This window comes from Cavia porcellus, unplaced genomic scaffold, assembly GCF_034190915.1.
Source record: "Cavia porcellus strain 051 isolate PalLab524CR breed Dunkin Hartley unplaced genomic scaffold, mCavPor4.1 scaffold_6, whole genome shotgun sequence".
Taxonomy (NCBI): domain Eukaryota; kingdom Metazoa; phylum Chordata; class Mammalia; order Rodentia; family Caviidae; genus Cavia; species Cavia porcellus.
The window spans coordinates 72,334,365-72,348,594 of NW_026947489.1; the positions used below are offsets into that span (position 1 = coordinate 72,334,365).

Sequence of the window (14,230 nt, forward strand, 5' to 3'; positions counted from 1 at the left end):
ACACCCAACTACACGGAATTATCAGAATTCATCAATTTTGAATGTAAATCTGAGTTGTCATCACTTACAGTAATTAATTTCTACATGATGTTGCAGTAACAGCTTTTGTGTCTGATCTATTTTACTAAATAAATTCTATTATAATATAATTTTAATTGGTGGTTAATTATGTACTTGGTTTCCATCCAAATCATCAAACAAAATATTATTTGTCCTTTTTACAGAGTTTATCACATAAATAAAAGTTGTCCTACCATTTATTTTAGAGAGATAAAGTTTTAAAATTTGCTTTTCTGTTGTAAGAAAAAAACAAAACAATTTTGGGTAGTATTTATGTTATAGGTGTTACTTATTTGAAAAATTACAAAGGTTTTTTAAAGCTAAAATTCTATGAAAGTACCGTGGAAATTTTTAGCAGAAGTGGCAAAAGACGCAAACACTTGATAACTTAAAATTCCAATATGAAAAATTAATTCTTATGCAATCACTCCCCAATCATGCACATATATAAGGCAGGAGAACAAATATCAGTACTCTATATGATTCAGAAATAAAAATTACTTCCATAGCAATATCTCCTGAGCACACCTCCATCTCCTCCTAGAAAACTTGTAAGTGGCTTCAGATTGGCCTGCCCGAAATGATTTAGTCTCCAAAGATGCCTGTGTTATTCTGATTGATATTGTTTTCTCTTAGACGTTTTTCTAAGAGAAAACAAGGTTTTATCAGTTTTTCTCTAAGCAGCAAAGTTGTCTTGTCCATGGAAACCTGAAATTCCTAATAAAATTAAATTTTAATTTTATATTATTCTACAGAAAACGTTTCATCAAAACTTGTTATACAGAGTACAAAGACATGGTATTGAATCATTTGTCTTAAATTGCATGGTAATCCCATTAAACTCTCCTTCTTGGAAAGTTCATTTTAATTAAGATTCCCTTTGAACAGTAACACCATTTATATTTGACTAAGCTCTCTTTGTATTTATACTTTGTAGTTTCAGATGTCAATATTAAATTTCAATATGGACATATAATTCTAAAATTAATTCCCCTTTTTCTTTTTATTAATTGATGATTTATCCTTTCTAAGTTATTTCCAGATACACTAAATAAAATGGATGTAGGAAATCAGTCTGTAGTCTCAGAATTTGTACTTCTGGGAATGTGCCACTCATGGAATACACAAGTCTTTCTGTTTATATTTTTGACATAAACATTGTATCTGGAAATGCTGTCATCATGATATTAATTGTCACTGTCACCCATTTGCATTCTTCCATGTACTTCTTTTTGGCCAAGTTATCTTTTGTTGATATGTGGCTTTTCTCAGTGATACCTCCTAAAATGATCACAGACTTGCTCAGAGAGAACAAGACCATTTCCTTTGAAAGGTGCATGTGCCAGATTTTCTTTGCCCACTGCATTGCAGAAGGCAAGATGGTGCTGCTGGTGGTAATGTCCTGTGACCATTATGTGGCCATCTGCAAACCACTGCACTACTCCACCGTCATGAGCTAGCAAACGTGCACTGGGCTGGTGTTAACCTCCTGGAACATTGGACTTATGCATGCCTTGAGTCATCCGGTTGTGATTGTGAGATTGCCTTTATGTTGGCCCAGGGAAATAGACAGCTTCTTCTGTGATATACCACTGGTTATCAAGCTGGGCTGCATGGAATCCTATAATTTGGACATTTTAATAAATGTTGATGGTGGAGTTGTGGATGTAACCTGCTTTGTTCTTGTGATGATCTCCTACACATACATTCTTCCCACTGTCCACCAAAGCTCTAAAACAGGTGCTTCCAAGGCACTGTCCACCTGCACTGCCCACATCACAGTGGTGGTAATCTTCTTTGTGCCCTGTATCTTCATCTATGTGTGCTCACTAAACATTACATGGCTGGACAAATTTCTTGCTGTGTTTTATTCTGTTTTTACTCCTCTCCTAAATCCAGCCATTTATACACTGGGAAATAAAGAGGTGAAATACTATGAAAAGATTAAGAAAGATTTACATGAGTTTCCAGGGAAATATTTAAGGCCCAGAAATATAATAATGGGTACCTAAAAATTTTAATACACTGACCTTATAGACTATGTACAAATTCAGGCAATTTAATTTATATCTACTATTTAAATACTACTATGATACTATTCCAGTCTCCCAATACAGGTATAGATTTAATATAATCCTGGAAATTTAACATTTACTCATCAATGAGAAGAGCACTGCAAATATTTTCCTAAAACCCAAACATGAACAACCCTTTGTTGTAGTTAGGAATTGTGAGAAGAACAATTAGAATCAGGACATGTAATTTACAATATTGTTTTATGATGGTCACCTAGAGTTAACACAAGAAATGCAGGAAATCTATTCACAGCCATCCTCAGCAACACAGAGGCCCCGAGCTCCTCTGATAACAAGCATAGTCAAGTACATGTCAGGAAGCCAGCATGACAAGTTCATTCAAGAGATCAAGCAGCACACATCTTCCTCTCCAGAGCCAGGAGGAAATGCTCAGTGTGAGGACCAGGGCTTCTCCAGGAGAACCAATGGCTCAAGCAGCAACTCGCAGGAGAACTACAATGCCTCAACACCTAAACACATAGCTTTCTCCTTCTCTACATCTCTATTTATGCTGGCAACTTTCCTCAGGTGGAACAACTATGCTCAGCACCTTGCTGATGTAATCCAGCTGGCGTTAAGTTGACCACCAGTTTTTAATGCATAACATCCTTTGTCATGGGGAAATTAACCAGCCAGCCTTTCTATATCTTAAATAATTTAAAGAAGAACATAAATTTGTTTAACAAACTTCTACATTTATCCAGAGGGTTAACATTTTAATGAACATTTCTTGTGTGTTCATTCCATTTAAAATTTTTTTCTTTATCCTACACCTTTCTGTTCAAGCTTTTAGCTTACTTTTTTCAAAAAGGTAGTTTTATTATTTTTTGCCTTGTCATAGCTTTCTGTGAAACTGTTGACTGAAAAAAAGAGAAAAAATGAAGGAAGGATGAAATAAATGTAATAAATTACATAACAAATGACAGTGGATTTTGTGTCACGTTTCATGAACTCAATAGCATGATAAGAACTAATGCTATTTTTTCTAGACATGTCAGACTCAATGATTAATACTTAGTCTTTAAATTATTATTTACTATTTGTGTAAAGTCCTAAAATAAAATGTCCCTGAGGGAAGGGATCATGAATTAGCTGCTTCATTCTAGATATTATAGTACTTAATGTAGTCAATAATACATAAAAATATCTCACAGAATATATTTTAAAAATCAATGCAGGCAAGCGGTTCTATTAAAATGTAAGTGAAATAAATCAATCTCGCATGTATGAATACCGAATAGTTTCCCTAATGTAAGTAATGATTCAAATATATGAAAATATGTGGCAATCATGATTCCCCATTATGTGGCCTTGAAGCCTTATAAAATTTTCACTTATTAATTAGAAAGGCTTTATTCTGGGCTTCTTGATATGGAAATATTTGAAGCTATAGTATATGAAGTTTTATCCAAATATCTCAAGGAAAAAGACAGACACTATGGTAACTATTATTCTTTTAAAAAATTATTTAGTTATTTCTTATGTTTATTTTAATTAAGGGAAAAATTAAAAAAATTAGGATATATAATAGTAACTCTTTTCGATTTCCTATTAACTTGTTTTGAAGTCCTGTAATACTCCCACGATCTTGTTTTGACTGATTAGACTCTGTTCCATTCTGTGGGATAGTATCAAGTCTGAGGGTATAGGCAACTACTTTGAAGGCAATAAGATTCACTAAGATGCCCATTCAGGTTTGACTATTGTCTCCTTTGGAAGTCCTGTAATGTTTACAATGTCTAAGTTTTATTGGTCTTGTTCTCTACTGTTTTGTCCAACTTTATAATATCTAATGAGATAGACAAATCTTTTTAAGGAAACAAGAGACAACGTTGATAACTATTGTTAATAACCGTGTACTCTGTTCTACATCATGTGCTAAGTCTATCCTTGGTTTTGACTGACAGCTTTGTTCTGCCATATTTGACTTTATTCTCCCCACCCAAAAAAAGTAACAAGAACTAAGGAGTAATAAAATCTAAAATGTGTAAATTTTGTTGTAAAAAGAGAGGAAGGGAAAAAAAAAGAGCTCTAACGGATATAACAGCAAGTGTGTATAGGGGTGTTGAATAGCTGACTATATTAATGTTTTTGGATCATTGAACACAGCTGTTTGTAGTCTCTCTGTTTGAATGTCTACTTTGTATTCTTTGATACTGTGATTTGAGCAACTATTTCCAAGATGATAATATGTAATCTATTAACAGGTGATTTCTTACTGTTATGTTTTTTTTTTGTAGTTCTGTATTATATGTAACCTTACACTGCTTTGTTTTGTTTTGTGTTTTTCTCTTTTTCCTCTTAAATAAAAAAAATATTTGTAACATTTATGGAGTGAAAATTATGCAAATGTTTTTTGAAATTAAAAATTCTTAAAAGTATAAAAATATAATTATTCTCCCAATTACAAGTTAAATACCTTGAAATTCAGATATAAGCACAGTAAAAGTCCTAAAAGAAAAAGGAATATTTGGAGCATTTATTTCTCTTAATAGAGGAAAAACTACAACAGAATTATAAAATAAAAATAATGCAGGTATCATTTTTGAATGTCTACTATATGTCATAATGTTATACATAACTGCCTTAATTATTGTTTCAAATTATATCAAAAGAAGACTAAGAGATATACATTAAATTTGTTTAAAGTAACACAAGTTTACATTTTCTTCAATTAAAGGACTAAAAAAACAAGGTAAACATAACATTGCAGACATATACTGAAAAAATAATAACAAAGGAAGAGGATCAAGAGATGCATGGATGGAAAACTGTACACACATAGGTAGGTGTAAGACTGAAATTTGAACCCTAAGTGTATAAAATTACCTAGTAATGATTCAAATATATAAATTTAAGACCTTCAATTGTGAAATACAAAGTAACACAGGGGAAATACTTCGAAACACTGGAAGAGAAAAGGATACTTTAGCAGAAACAAAGGATAGAAATGATATGGAATCTCCCAAAAGAAAAAAATGTAGGGAGTTAACAAGTTAATATATTGAATATTGTTATCTCAGAATCAGCTGTTCAAGTTGCAAAATCTAGACACAAAAGTGATCAATCAAACAATGACAGTACAAACTTCATTTTGAAGAACTGAGAGAGATTAGTGGAACAGATATCTAGCAAGCCTTAATGTACAAGCATACATTTATATATGTTTACCAATCTATCTATAATCTTTTCCTTTATTCCTTTTTTCCTTTCCCTTATCCCAGTAGTTCTGTCCTTTTTAAACACTTTCTTTCTCCTTCATATTACCATATCTATTATATATTTTGAATCATATTACTTTTTCAGATTTCTATTCTTTATACTAGGGAGGCAATATGATATTTATGAGTGCAAGTTTGATTTATTTCACTTATGAGCATAGTCTCAAGTTGCCTCCATTTAACTATAAAATTCACAAATTTATCCTGCTTTATAGCTGAGTAATATTTCATTATATAAAAATACTACATCTTTTTATCCATTTTCCAGTTGATGTGCACTTAGGTTGCTTCCAAGACTTAGCTATTAAAATTCTGCTGTTATCAGCATGAGTGAACATGTATTGCTATGCCATGACATTTTCAATATTTCTGTAAACTACCCAGAAGTAGAATAGGTGAGTTAAATGAGACTCCTAATCCTAGTTTTTTGAAGAATCTTCACAATGATTTCCACAGTGGTTACACTCCCACCAGAAGTGGGTAAGTGTTCCTTTTTTCCCACAATCCTGCCAACATTTGGTATTGGTTGATTTCTTGATGGCAGCCAATCTTACTGGAGTGAGATAGAATCTCATTGTTGTTTTAACTTGCATTTCTCAAGTTACTAGTGGTGTTGAGAATGTCTTCAAGTATTTATTTTAAATTTGTGTTTCTTCATATGAGAAGTGCATGCTCATTTCAGATGCCCATTTCTGCATGGGGTCTTTGAATTTGGGAGGCCTGATTTTTTCAGTGCTTTATGTTCTAGATATTAGTCCCTTGTCTGAGGGACAGTTAGCTAACATTCTTTTCCATTCTGTAGGTATTCACTTCACTTTTTGGTAATTTCTTTTGAAGAACAAAATCTTTTTAATAAGAAATGATCCCAGTTGTTGATTCTGGGAAGCACTTCCCATTCAGTTTGCATTTTGTTGCTCTTTGCCATTGTTGCTCCCTATGTCTTCAAGATTTTTACCTAACTTGTTTTCCAGTAAATTTATAAACATTATTTAATATTTTTAACAGTTTTAATATTTAGATCTTTGATCCATTTTAACTTCAGTTTAGTGCATGGTGATAAACATGGGTCTAGTTTCAGTCTTCAACATGTGGAAAGCCAGTGTTCCCAGGACCATTTATTAAATAGGCTGTCTTTTTTTCAATTAATATATTTAGTTTCTTTATCAAAGATAATGTGGTTAAGTGTCTTTGTAGTTGTGTTTGCATCTTCTAATCTGTTCCATTGATACTCAGGTCCATTTTTTTGCCAGTACTTTGCTGATTTTATCACTATAGCTTTGAAATATAATTTCAAGTCCGGGATTGTGATGCCTCCTGCCTTGCCTTTATTGCTCAAGATTGCCTTTGCTATTCTAATCTCTTCTGTTTCCAAATGAATTTTAGGAGTGTTTTCTCTAGATATGTAAAAATTTTACTGGCATTTCAATTGGAATTGCATTAAATCTGTATAATAATTTTGGGAATATGGCCATTTTCATGATGTTGCTTCTTTCTAACCAGAACAAAGGATATCTTTCCATTTTCTGACATCCTCTTCAGTCTCCTTTTTAAATGTACTATAGTTTGCAGTGCATAAGTATTGTAAATATTCTTTTAGGTTGATTCCTATGTATTTCATCATTTTGGATGCTATTGTGAAAGATGGTATTTCCTCAATTTTTCTCTCAGTGAGTTTTTTGTTTGTGTACAGGAATGCTATTGATTCTTGAGTACTGACTTCATACCCAACTACACTGCTGGATTTGTTTATTTACTCTAGTAGTCCTTTGATAGAAACTTTGGAACCTTCTATGTAGAATATCCTGTCATCTGCAAATAGTGATAATTTATCTTCTTCCTTTCATATTCTTATTCTTTTTCTCTCTTTTATTTTATGATTGCTCTGGCTAATGTTTCCAGAACTATATTGAATAGGAGTGGTGATAGTGGACATCCTTGTCTTGTTCCTGATTTTAGAGGAAAGCTTTCTATTTTTGTCTTTTTAGTGTAATGTTAGCTTTTGTTAGATGGCTTTTATTCGATTGAGGTAGATATCATCTATTCCAAGTTTCTGTAGGATTTTTTATTATGAACAAGTTCTGAAATTTATCCAAAGCTTTTTCTGCACCTATTGCAATAATATTGTGATTTTTGTCTTTGGCTCTGTGGATGTAGTGTATTACAATTATTGATTTGTGTATGTTAAACCCTCCCTGCATTCCTGGGATAAAACCTACTTGGTCATGATGTATAATCTTTTTAATGATTTGTGGTACTCTTTTTGCTAGTATTTTATTGAGAATTTTTACAACGAGGTTCATTATGGAGATTGACCTAATATTCTCCCTTTTGGTTGGGTCCTTCTCTCATTTTGGTAGCAGAGTATCTAGGAATGACTTAGGAAGAATTGTTAATCTTTCAGTTGTATTGAAGAGTTTGAGGAGTAATGGCATTTAATCTTCTCTAAATTTCATATAGAATTCAGCCATGAATCAATCAGGTCCTAGGCTTTTCTTTGTTGGTAAGTGTTTAATCATGTTTTCAATTTCAGTGGCTAATATCAGGTTATTCAAGATGGTTATATCTTATTGATTCAGCTTTGATAACTCATATGTTTCTAGAAATCTGTCCATACCCTCTGTGTTTTCCACCTTACATGAATAAAATTTTTCAAAGTAGGTATTCATGATCTTCTGAATTTCCATGGGATCTGTAGTAGTTTCAAATTTTTGCAGGGCACATCAATCTGGGTTGAAAGTTGTTTTCCTTAAGCATGTGAAATACTTCACTCCAAGTTTGTCTTGATTTGAGGATTTGTGCTGAGAAGTGTGCCATGATTCTAATAGGCTTTCCTTGATGTTGTTTCTTTTCTTTAACAGCTTTTAGCATTCTGCTCTTATGTTGAATTTCTGGATCTTAATAATTATATGTTTGTGTGTAAATTTATTTTAGTTATGACTGTTTGGTGTTCTATTTGCCTCACTTATCTGTATATCTGATTCTTTTTGCATATTTGGGAAATTTTCTGCTATTACCTCTGCAAATGGTATACCAATATCATTTGCATTGACTCCTGCAACTTCACTGATACCTATGAGTCTTATTTCTCTTTGCATCATCTTGAAGATGTTTAATTGTCATTCCATGCTGTCTTATTTTTAAGTTTTTTCTTTTCATGATCGCTAGCTGCTGTACTGTCTTTGAGATACAAAATTCTCTCCTCAGCTTCATTCAGTTTCTCCAGCTTTCAGTAGAATATTTTATTCCTTGATATTTCCTTCAATTTGTTTTATTTATTCTACTTCTTTTCCATATTGCTTATATTCAAGGTTTCCATCATCTTCCCATGTTCCTGTGTTTTTTAATCTATGTCTTCTTTAGCTGTGCTGAGCAACTCCTTTATTAAGGTTGGCATTTCTTTCTTTACATGAAAGATTATTTCTTTATGATTTCCTCTATAGCCTCATGGATTTGTTGCTTTATTTTGTTTTCTAACTTTTCAGAAATTTCTCACTGACTTTCTGACTGAATTCTAATATCTTCTATTTCAATGTCTCCTGTACTTGTTCCTGATATACTGGATGTTTGAGATTGCATTTTGCTTTTTGTTTTATCATTTTCACCAGTTGGGGTGAAATTATATTCTTTTTAACCCCACTAGTCTCAACTGTCCATCATGTATGTCTTACGGTCCTCCTGTGTGGTTGATGCTTGTCCAATTTCTGGATCCCACAATGAAATGGTGGGGCTGGTCACTTGAATTCCCCCTGCAAGAACTGTTGGGTGAGTCTTATATTCTTCCTAGGCTGACTAGCCTAGCAGAATTGCTATAAATGAATCCTTAGTTCCTATGGTTACTATGGCTTCAGGGTGTTCCAGGCTTCCAGATTCCCCTGGCTATATTGTGCATCATAGCTGGGTCCCTACTGTGCCACTTGGTGTCTTATAGGAGCTTTTGGTTATGTCTGGGTTGGGCAAAGCCTTGTTGGCACTCTTCTTAATCTACCTGGTGTTATCTATTTGGAAGGAGGTCTTACCCATACTCTTGCCAAGGTCTTTTAGCTGGGGAGGAGTTCACTGCTGCTCCTGTTTACCCAGTGAGGTCTTCTATTTGAGAGGCAAATGCACCACATTGTGCCAAACCCACTGAAGTCCTCTGCATGTATGAGGAGTTGCTGACACTCCCACTAGGCCCCCGAGGTTCTGTAGGTGGTGGAGGGGTTCACTATTTGTCAGTGGGCTGCTGTGGTTTTTTTGGGTTGGGGAGGAGGGTGACCAACTACTCAGCTGACTCCTAGGTTCATCGAGTGAGGCAGGGATGGGGCTGACGTTCCCACCAACCCCTAGGTGTATGGAGTGAGGGTGGGCAAGGTCAACATTCCCACTGACCCTTAGGTCCTTGGAGCAAGGAGGAGGGGAAAGAATAATGTTCCTGCTGAGCCTTAGGTCCATGGATAGAAGAGGAGGTGTGACACCAATGTTTCTGATGATCCCTAGGTCTGTGGAATGAGGAGTAGGGTGAGGCTCATGACCCACTGGCTCCTACATCTGTGGATTGAGGATGAGGGCCAAGAAAAGGATAGCTTGTACATGACTTAAATGTATAGGAAGCAAAAGTAAACATGTCAAATGAAAAGTGTTTCTGAATAGCAAAGCAAATAATCAATAAAGCAAGGCACACTATGAAATAGGAAAAAATTTCAAAGTGTTCATCAGCAAGAAAAACAATACCTATAATACATGAGGAACTCAGACTCAATAATGAAAAATAACTGTTTCAGTTTTAAAATATGCAAATGTAAATTTTATGAATAAGCATTTTATAAAGAACATATCCAGCAGGTCAACAAATGTACAAATATGCTATCATTAGCCACAGGGCAATGCAAATTCCAACTAAAATGATATATCATCACACCTCAATTCAAATGAGTATTATCAAAAAGAGGAAAACCAGCAAATGCTGGTAAAGATGTGGAAAACGAGGTACTCTTGTACATTGTTAGTGGGAATGCAAACTAGAACAGCCATTACAGAATATAATATAGATGTTTTCTAAAAAACTTAAGATATATCTATTGTAATATCAAGCTATCTCATATATATATATATATATATATATATATATATATATATATATATTAGGAAATGAGTACACTGTGAAAAGAAAACATTGTTTAAATATTTCTAAATTTAGTGAGACATCATGAGATTAAAACGAGTTACCCTAGTCCTCTACAATTATAAGAGTTCTCAAAGTGGTGGCAATTAGCTTCCAGACATGTATTATTACAACAAACTGCTAAACTGTGTATGTTTCTGGACATTTTTGGGTCTCTCTCTCTTTCTCTAGCTCATATATATATATATATATATATATATATATTTCTAATATTATATGTCTTTTCTAATAAAAATATAAAGTTAATGTCTGCTATCAAAAGCTATTTTCAGACTCATGTTTATTTCTATGTTAATCACGGTATTTAAGAAATGAAGTCAACCTACATGCTCATTAATAAATGAATAAGGGAAACAGGAAAAATATACAAAATGAAATTTTATTTAAGCACAAAAATGAATGATATGCTGCAAGGTGGGTGGATCTGAAGATTATTGTATTTAATGAGTTATGTCATGCACAGAAAAGCAAATATCTCTCTATGATATGTGCATGCTAAAAAGTAATCAGTGTAATATGGTAATTACTACAGGCTGGGAAGAGTGAGTTGGAAGGCAGCAAATTAGAAAATCATAGTGATATTAAATTTTTAAAAAATCCTAACAATGCATTTTAAGATCTCTGTCAAACAAGAAAAAAACCCCAAAACCAATAAGGGGAAAGTAATAATGAAGAGTAGAAATGAAGTTTAATGAAATAGAGACTAAAACACAAAAGAAGGATCAATAAGCCAAGAGTTTGTTCTTTAAAAAGAGAAGCCAGATTGATACACCCTTAGCCAAACTACTCAGAAATCCATAGGTTCAAAGGAAGTGTGTTAAAAATCTGAATTCAAATAAATTGGGTAATCTAGAATAAATGCATAAATTTCTAGACTTATATCACCTACCAGAAATAAGAGAATATAAAAATTTAAATGAGTCAGTAACAAACAATGAAGCCAGGGATTTAGCTCAGTGACATAAGCACCTTACTGGCAAGTGCAAGGTCATGAATTTGATCCCTGGTACAAAAAAGAACAGCGAGGTTGAATCTGCTATAAAATGTCCCCCAATAAAAAAAGAGCAGAACTGGATGTAGGTTCTGTGAACTTTAAAGAATTAAAACCAATGCTCCTTAAACTATTCCAGAAAAAGAGAGAGAATTAATGCCTCCAAATGATTCTAAAAAGCACCTGTCACTCTACAATCAAACCAAAGACTTGGTAAGATAAAAAAGAATTGCAGATATCTTAAACATAGATGCAAAAATCCTACACACAATACTTGAAATAGAATTCAAAAAACACATTAAAGTGATCATACACCATAGTAAAGTTGGTATCTTCCTACGAATGGAAAGTGACTTAACATAGATAAATCAATGAATGTAACATACTACAAAAACAGAACCAAGGTTAAAAATCACATGAGGACCTCAAGAGATATAGAAAAAGTCTGACAAAATTCAATGAAATCTCCTAATAAAGTATAAAGAAATTGGATATAGAAAGGTCACACATTAACCTAATAAATGCTATAAATGAGAAAATGACACCCAATGTCAGATTGAATGGGAAAAGGCAGAAATCATTTTCTTTAAAGTTAAGAATGAGATAAGGATGTCCACTTTTATCACCTCTGCTCAACATATTCTTTGAAATTTTAGCCAGAGCAACTAGGAAAGAGAAAAAAAAAATAAAATAGATATGACTAGAAAGGAAGCAATCAAATTATCACTATTTGCAAGTGATACTATCCTTCACTGAGAAGGCCCTAAGAATTCCACTGGAAGACTTCTGGTTCTAAAAAAAATTAAGCAAGATTATAGGATAGTGAATTGGTATACAAAAATCAACAGGTTTTGTATACACAAATAATAAACTGAGAAACAAATCGTAAAAGTAACTCCATTCATAATAGCTTCAAAAATTAAAATACTTAGAAATCGAGCTAAGCAAGGGAGTAAAACACCTCTACAATAAAAGTTACAAAACACAGAAGACAGATATTGAAGAAGACAATGGGAGATGTAGGGAATTTCCATGTTCATGATTTGGCAGAATTAACATTGTAAAAATGGTAATGTTACTGCAAATCTATAAATTCAGTGTAACACCTTCAAAGAACTAGAAAGGAAAATCAATCCTATAATTTAAGTAGAAGCCCCAAAAACCAGAATAAATAAGGTAATCCTAAGCAGAGAGCAAAGCTGAATACATCATAATTCATGTTTCAAAACATCTACAAAGTCGTAGTAAAAATCACAGCATGGTACAGGTATATAAGCCTGAAAACCCACAACCATTTGCTTCTAGACAGGAGTACCAAAAAAGATACAATGAAGAAAAGATAGATTCTTCAGCAAATTGTGCCAGGAAAATTGAACATCCATAGGTTATAAACTGGAGCTACTGCCATATTTTTCATTCTATTCAAAAATCACTTCAAAGTAGAATAATTACCTAATCTAAGACTTGAAACTTAGTAACTTCTAGAAGACACATATCAGAAAATTTTGAAACCATAAGCATGTGAAACAATAGCAAAAATCAACAAATTGGAGTAAATGAAATTTAAAAATCTCTGTGAAGCAAAGGAAACAACCAACACAGTGAAAAGACAACCTACAGAATAGGAGAAAATATTTCACAATTACTCTGCTGACATGGGATTTATATATAGAATACATAAAAGATTCAAAAACCTAACATCAAAAAATAGCCCAATAAATAAATAGACAAATTAATTAAATAGAAAAGCAAATGCCTATCACATGTGGAATGGCCAATAAGGATGTCAAAAAGTACAAATGGCCAATAAGAATGTGAAAAAATATTTGACAACCTTTTAGCTATTAGAAAGCAAACTAAAATATCCCATCATACTGCAGAATGGCAGAATGACATGAGGGGACAAGGGGGACTCCTGTTAAAGAGGGAAGAAAGAGTGACCACCGGGAGAATGGGCAGGATCAAATTACATTATTTTTTAAACTAAGTGAATTATTTCAAAAGATAACTCCACAAGCTAAATAAACTAATAACTAAATGGACAAATGAAAGGATGCTTTTCAGAAGAAGAAATACAAATGGTGAATAAGTATATTTATTAATCTTCAGCTTGATTAACCATAAGTGAGATTCAAATCAAAAACTACATCCAGATTCTCTCTCATTCCTATCAGGATGTTCATAACCAAAAATAAAACAAAAAATTTTTTTAAAAAGTTCACTGCCATTTGGAGGAACATATGCCTATAAACTATTAGTGGGAATGTAAATTAATAGTCAATATAAAAATCAGTATGAATATTTCCCAAAAATCTAAAACTTGAGACACCATTTGATTCAGGTATACTACTCATCAATATATTCCCCAAAGACTTAAATTTTATGCAAAATAAAGATCTATTTATTGCAGTCACTTCACAAAACTAAACTATAAAAGCAATTTAGGTAAATGGATTAAAAAAGGTGATATATACACAATGATATCTTATTCAGCCATAAAAAACAAAATCACATCATTTTCATGAAAATACATAGAATTGGAGATCATCACATTAATCCAGATTCAGAAAGACAAATGTTGCATGTTTTCTGTTATCTGTGGAATCTAACACACAAACACATAAAAATGACATGAAGTTAAAAGAGATGATCATAGAAGGGGAAGGGAACAAGAGAAAGAAGGGGAAAGGACAGGTGGATAAGGATGGACTGAGCTATTGAA

The 14,230-nt window shown here is 33.0% G+C and overlaps 1 pseudogene; it reads left to right on the top strand.

Moving 5' to 3' along the window:
• The first annotated feature begins 1,116 nt into the window (after nucleotides 1-1,116).
• On the top strand, nucleotides 1,117-2,043 carry LOC100726286 (olfactory receptor 4K3-like; annotated as a pseudogene).
• Nucleotides 2,044-14,230: the final 12,187 nt, after the last annotated feature.